The sequence below is a fragment of the Tauraco erythrolophus genome, chromosome 4 (assembly GCF_009769465.1).
Source record: "Tauraco erythrolophus isolate bTauEry1 chromosome 4, bTauEry1.pri, whole genome shotgun sequence".
Classification (NCBI taxonomy): Eukaryota; Metazoa; Chordata; class Aves; order Musophagiformes; family Musophagidae; genus Tauraco; species Tauraco erythrolophus.
In genome coordinates this window covers 4,236,021-4,243,375 of record NC_141468.1, presented here as the reverse complement: position 1 = coordinate 4,243,375, position 7,355 = coordinate 4,236,021, and positions in this window count along the sequence as shown.

The window sequence follows — 7,355 nt, the reverse complement described above, 5'->3', positions numbered from 1 at the left end:
CCACTCTCAAATGGAGACAATCATATTATTTTTACTCTTGTATTATTTATCAAGTGATTTATTTTACGATTTTCGTTATTTTATTAATTTATTGTAATTATGCCAGGCTGAGAGAGTTGGGGCTGTTCAGCCTGGAGAAGAGAAGGCTCCGGGGTGACCTTATTGCAGCCTTCCAGTACCTAAAGGGGCTACAGGAAAGCTGGAGAGGGACTTTTGACAAGGGCGTGTAGTGATAGGACAAGGGGCAATGGCTTTAAACTGAAAGAGGGCAGATTTAGATTGGATATAAGGAAGAAATTTTTCACTGTGAGGGTGGTGAGGCACTGGAACAGGTTGCCCAGAGAAGTTGTGGCTGCCCCATCTCTGGAAGTGTTCAAGGCCAGGTTGGATGAGGCTTTGGGCAACCTGGTGTAATGGAGGGTGTCCCTGCCCATGGCAGGGGGGTTGGAACTAGATGATCTTTGAGGTCCCTTCCAGCCCAAACCATTCTATGATTCTGTGATTCTATGCTTAACTTCCCCCTACTCTGCCGCAGCCCCAGTGATGGGGCAGATCCTGCTTGGTGGGGGTGGGAGTGGTGGAGGGGGTGGATGTCTTTTTGGCAGGATGCTGGGTGGCAAAGGTGCCACAGTGGGGAAACGTGGAAGTACATCATAGCTAGGAAGAGCTGGAGCATATCTGTTTTGATGGGGTTTAATAAAGCAAATTTTGCTTGAAAATGTAAAGCCTGATAAGCAGCATCTCAGATACTTTGTGTTCCATAGTCGCTTTTCCTCCTCTAGAAGCAAAGGCTTATATTTTTTATAACAGATCTAGAAAGAACCTATTTTTGGCCATCTCCTTACACAGAGCCAAGATGTACGGAGTAAAAAATGCACAATCCTTCCCTCTCCTACGCAGGGAAAAAAAATATTCACAGGCAAACAAAAACAAACAAACAAAAAGTATTAGCTACTACGAGGGAGCTGGAAAAGAGTCAGAAATTTGGGATGTGGGAAGGTAGAGGGAGGGAAGCGGCGAGTGCTCTGGCTAGCCAAGGTGGGGAGGGGGGTCAGACACGACAGTGCTCCCCGGATCACCATGCACAAAATCCACCCTCGGGAAAGGGCAGGAGGTTTTCTTTCAAAATCCTGGACCTTTTCCCATGGAGGGCAATGAAAATTCAATTCCCAGCTAAAGCACAAAGGCAGGAGAAGGAATAAAATTCCCGTGACGTTACACGACAAGGAGTATGGGCATCCCCCTTCCTCCAGCAGCTCAGCTCACCCCTCCACCACTCTTCTCCTTCTCCCAAAATCCCCACCCTCACAATATCGAAAGGAGCCTGAAAGCAAAACCCTGCCTGAATCAAAATCACAGTCACTTCAAATTAGATCCACCTAGTAATTCTTGGCTTAAAAAAAACCCCTCCTAAATAACTGGAGCGGAAAGCTTCAACTCCTAAATAAATGGCCTGGTTTTCAAAGGCACGAGCACCCAGCTGCTCCAAGCGAGGTCAGCTGGAAGACGCATCATTACTATTTATAAGGCATTTTCACCGCGGGGAGAGGGTGGTGGGCAGGACTAGGTACTAGGCACACCGAGAGGGTTTATTTTCCCCTCTCGAGTTGTGCTGTGTAAAAATACAGCTCCCTGTAAGTAGAGCCTGGACCAGTAAATAAGCTGTTGCTCACAGCTGCTGTGAAAGGAGCCCACAGGGTGCTTAGCTCAGCGATTTTTCGGGAAATTGAATCACCGACGGGGTCAAATGCCTTTAGTAAACGTGCCATGGGATGGCCGGCGATGCTGTCCCGTATCCTCCGCTTCGCCGGGTGACGAAAGATGCCGAGGGAGGAATAAGTTACCCAGAGGTGCTGCCTTGCCTACCTCATCGCAGGAACCTGTTGGGATTTAATAAGTGCAAAGGGACAGAGGTATAAATGTCATGCCAGGGCTCGAAATCTGAAGGTCCTGGTGATAAATGGGGAAAAAAAAAAGACCTCGAGCATCCGAGGGATGGAGGTGGCGGGTCCAGAGGGGTGGGAGAGGGGAGGGCAGCGCAAAGGTGGGGAGTATGGCAGAAAAAGGTGAAAAAAAAACATTTCTGTGAGAATGGGACACCTGTCTCTTACAAGGTTTACAGGTTGCAAACTCTGAAACATCAAAGCCAAAACCCCTCAGTTCCTCCTTTTCTATCTCACCAAACTGACATAGCAACCCACCCCAAAGAGTGGAATTAGGCGCTGGATGCAGCCCAAAAATCACAATCCCGGACTAAATTCCCCATCCCCTTTGGAAGAACCTACTGGTACCAAGGGGCCACCAGCCAGCCTCCCCTGGCACCCTTCCCCCAGCATCAAAATGCAGGCCATGACAGCGATTGCTCCAGCGAGCCCCAACTCTGGCTAAGCCGTGATTCATCCTCCTTTTTCTTTTTTATTTCTCTTTTTATTTTTTCCCCCCCTCTAAAAAAAACTTGGAAGGACAAGACGAGTCACATTCATGCCTACGTTCAGTGCAACACGGACCATCTCCTTAGGATGTGGCACGGAGGGGACAGGATGCAGCGTGCGTGATGCCCGGTGGGATCTGAGTCGCGTGGTCCAACCTTACACCCACTAACTTTTTGCACAGTCAAAATTTGGAGAGGGTGGCTGGGAGCTGTGCATACATCACCGCAAAGATGCAGCCATATGTGTGCTCGGTTAACAGCAGGACGGCTTGACCCGTGGCGATTTCCAGCACGGCCTCGGTTTACCAGTCTGGGACACGGGCACAAACAGTTCTCCCTTACCCTGGGAGGGAGGTTGCAAAAGTCAGGCAGCAGCTGCCCGAATTCTTGTTAGTGCATTAATGACACCCTCTTGCAACAGAGAAAATTATTCCTCTGGGCTGACCCAGGGGTATTTATTCACTTATTGGAAAAAAAAACCAAAACACCAAAACAACCCGCTAAGCTCTTTGAAAAAAAATCAGTGGGATCCTGGAGAATCTGAGAAAATTGTCTGCAATGCTTTAGGGGAATCAAGGGCTTTCAAAAATATGGGAGAGGAGAACAGGTGGTTGCCTCCTCCTCTCTGGATCATCACTGGATGCTGAGCTGGTTTTGCTGCTGACGGCGCATCCTTTGCAGGTACTCGAAGTTTGGAAAAGCTGCTGAGGGTCAGGCTTATGGAGGAGGGGGTTTGTGCAAAGGCTGATGATAAATGTTTGGGCTCAGAGAGGCAGCTGGTCCTTTGTGCCTGCACATTTCAATCACCTCCCTCGCCCCTCGCAGGTACTTCAATTCCAAGAATAGATTAACGAGGAGCGAAGTGCCAACTGTACCTGTATCATCGGGATATCACCGCTCCCTCTCTTCATCTCACCCAAGCCCTGCTGCTGGGGAGGGACCATCATGAGCTCCTGCATCAGCCCCTGTAATGCATCGGGATGTTTCTGCCATGAAAAAGAACTTTTTCTCTTCTCTCCTCTTAACGAGATGGTTTTTCCTTCCTCATTTCTTGCTCACCCCCTCCTCACCCTCGCAATCACACACTCCCTTTCCTCCTCAACAGCATCCAACCTGCAGCACCAACCCCGCTGCTGGCCGAAGAGGAACAGAAATCGGGCAAAATCGCGTTTTCACGACATCATTTGAAGGCAGGGTTTCCTGCGGCGGTGAGGGGACGATCGCAGTCCCTTCCCCTGAAATCAGAGGAGGGCTCCCGACTGGGATCTGCAACTGGGAGGGCAGAACTCTGGCCAGGGTGCAGGATCAGGGTGCAGGGAACAGCCCGTGCTCAGGGCTGCAAGCTTTTCTTAAAAATAGCCGCAAGCAGCGAAGAGGAAAAGTCAAAAAGCTTCAGCCTCCGACACTGAGAAACAAGTGCTGGGCCAGAGAGGGGGAAATCCCTGCAGAGGCACGAGGCATTGCTATCAGCCCCGGTCAAACACCACCCCAGGAGCTGATCCGGCCTTTCCCAGGAGCTGAAATGCAGGAAAAGCCACGAAGGGGTTGCAGAAATGCGCGGGGCCACTTTTCCCAACGCTGCAGCAACAGGCAGCACAATTCAGCCCTTGCGCACGTGACCTCGCTTGCGACGGTGGGTGCTACCCGGGCGTTAAAAACCAAAAATTCATTTCACTGTCCGCTGGCAAAAAAGAGGCTCCCAAGAGCTTTAAGTGCTTTTTTTTTGGCTGTATTTAACCGACAGCCATGCAGGAAGCTTGGGGACACGCCGGTTTTTGCACAGCCCTCTGCCCTGAGCCGCCCCGCGTGCTGTCGCCGTCGCGCTCGGTGCGACACAGAAACTATTTCAGGGACAGTAAATCCTGCCTGAAGTCAACCCTCTGTCGTGATACGTCGTCAGCCTTGCTAAAAGCAAATTATTATTATTTTTTTTTTAAATTCCTTTTCATTTAGGAGCCCTTCAAGCAGGAGGATGAGGGTTCAAACCTAGTTTCTTTTGAGCTGGCAGATTTGTGCCCTAACTACAAGATTTTGGTAATAATCGGGTGAGTTAAAGGTAGATAAGAAAGGAATTGGGAGAGCTGCAAACACATTGCTTGGCCATGATGAATATGGGAAAGAAAGAAGGATGAGAGCCTGGATTTTATCTCGATTCCCCAAATTAGAAGCACAGTCACCCAAGGATCCCTCCATCATCTCCAGAGAGAGGTGGGTGCCCCCAACTGTGCTCAAGTCTTGGAGGGTCCGTGGGAAGACCCAGTGAGGCTCAAGGCCAGATATGGGGAGGTGTAAGATGGGTGTCCAATAGCCAGAATTGATGACCTCAAAGGAGCCTCCCAGGACTGATGACTCCAAAGGAGCCTCCCAGACCAACATTCTTATTTAAAATCCCAGAGAAGGGGTTTCCTCTGTAATTGTGGAGAATTACATCCTGTAACTCTCAAAAAAAAAAAAAAAGTTGGAAATAACGTTCTGAACCTGCAACATCCATTGGAGCAGGGACATTGCTCAACGCTGGCAGGTCTGCTCAGAAACGGGTCCAGGAGGATTGAGTAATGTCCTGTGAAAGTTCCTGACCTTACTAGTACAAAACAAAACTCACCCCATAAATGGACTAAATCATAAAGATAATTGACTCCATAGGTTGCAGAGACAAATATGGCTTTTTAAAAGTGGTTACATGGTAATTAGATGGTGAGAGGTTGGGGATATTCCAGTCTCAGGAATCTGATACTGGTTCTCCTTGAAATGAAACGTGGCTGCAAAATTTCAGGCTTGGCCCCAACAGAAAGGGCTGAAGGGTGCGGATCAGTCAGAGAGCCAAAATTCAGGTTTTGGCACCGTCAGTGACTCTGAGAAGCCAATATTCATGTTAGCCTGACACTGGGTTGTGCCTCCTACTCCCAGGTACTTTTATTTACACCAAAGGAACACCTCCCCATTTGCCCTGTGATTTTAGGGTGTGATATTCCCCACCGAGAGTTCTGGGATTGATTTAGGCTGTGTCAATCCACAAGACATTAAACTTGACTCCAGGTTACCACCGTCCCTAAGCAAGATGCCACAACCACCTGCAACGAGGCACCGATCCAGCACAAAAATCCTGCTGGTTTGAAAGAAAAGAGTGTTTACAGAGTTACTCTGTCCCAGCTGCCACATCAGGTATTACCCGTCCTGCTGCTGCCAGCATAGACCTGTTACCGTAGTACCTTCTCCCGATAAATCAGCAGAAACACAAGCATGTGCTCACACCTGATCCGGACCTAATCCGTGCTGCAAAGCGATGCAGAATGTTGGAAATCCAGTGGGAAGGAGCTGAAATCCTAACCCTTCTCTACGGACAGATTGTTATGGGAGCCATTTCTGTGGAGGCGCTCAGTGGTTGAAGTTGGTTGTGTTCAGGAAGAGCGTAATTCCCAGTCCAGCGGTGCCTTTGGGATGCAGGTCTCTTGGTCTCCTGCCTGCAGGGCCTCAGTGATGGATGTGAAACCCCCAATGGATGAGTCTATTCAACCCATTTAAGGTGGAAGATGGTCACCCTCCGGAAATGGCAGCCTGTCATCATCCCATGGACTTTGCTACTGAACTATTTCCTAACGTCTTATTAACACCCACCTTTCATTAAGAGCCTGGATCGTTATCTCATCATTGCAGGTTATTAAATCAAACAATGGCAAAGGCTGTGGCCTTTCATTCTGGGGCTGACTCACCTTGTGATGTAACAAGCCCAGGCCAGTGACAACCGCAGCATTGCCATGGTGACCAAGAGGCTTCTAAAGAGTTGGAGGCAATGATGTCATGAAGCCAGGTACCCGAGAGATGCCGAGGAATCTCTTCAAAGAAATGCAAGAAGCTACAACACAAAGCTCTCGGGAAGAAAATGTGGTGATTTGTATTGCTACTGATCAAGGAGGAGGTGCTTGTAGGCAGCAGCATGTACCAGATTAAACATAGCCTAAGAAAAAGGGTATTTTTTTATCCCAGATGTCAACCCCCACTAATATCAGTTTGGCTCCTGATACAGGGGTTTTTGATCAAGGGTGATAAAACACCATCCTATGAAGAAGCATCCCAGGAGGATCTGCACCGCCTGGGAGGCTCAGATGGAAACATTCCCTGGGGGATGCTGAGCAGGGAGGAAGCGTTGCAGCCCTGCACAGCTCCTGCTGTATCTGCCTCCATCTGCAGCAAAGCTGTGGGTAGTCTTTGGGAAGGATTTATGTCACTTTGGGTGTCTACAGGGAGATGGTCACCTTTGACCACTTCTATAATCACAGAGAGAAATGGTCACTCCCAGAGCCATTCACCTGCCCCGCTGTGGATATTGCTTGGAAACCAGGATGAGATGTGTCCTGGAGGTGTTTGTAGCCTGTGAGCATGGAGGGAGACCTCAATGCTGTCTACATCCAAAGCCATCCGACGCATGTCTTGGTGCACTCCAGCACGAGCTGGCCCAAAACACAATTCTTGTTTCAGTCCATGGTGCCACGTAGGGAGGAAGAGGAAAGCTTCGATGAGGAGATGCATTTCGAAACCGCGTACGTGCTGAGGATCTTTCCACCCACACCCTCGTGAGCACGTCTACCATATCGACAACCCACTGGTCCCTGCTTCCTCACAGGGCTGGGATGATACAGGTAATGGCGGGTGATGGTTGCCCAATAGTGTCCTACGCACCTCAACCCCCTCCAAGGAGAACCACTTTTGGGACCAACACCACTCCTCTGGTTGAGCTGTTCCCTGGATCAGCCTCCCCAAGGGTTCCCCTCTCCGTTCAACTAATGGAAACCACAAGGCATCAAGAGGTGAGGTCTAAGTGTCCCTCTTCTCCAGACTGTTGCCATGTGGTTTTAAACCTGAGACCTGCAGGGACTGCTTTTAAGAGGTCTGTGAAACACAACTAAGAGGGAAAGCCCGTATGGTC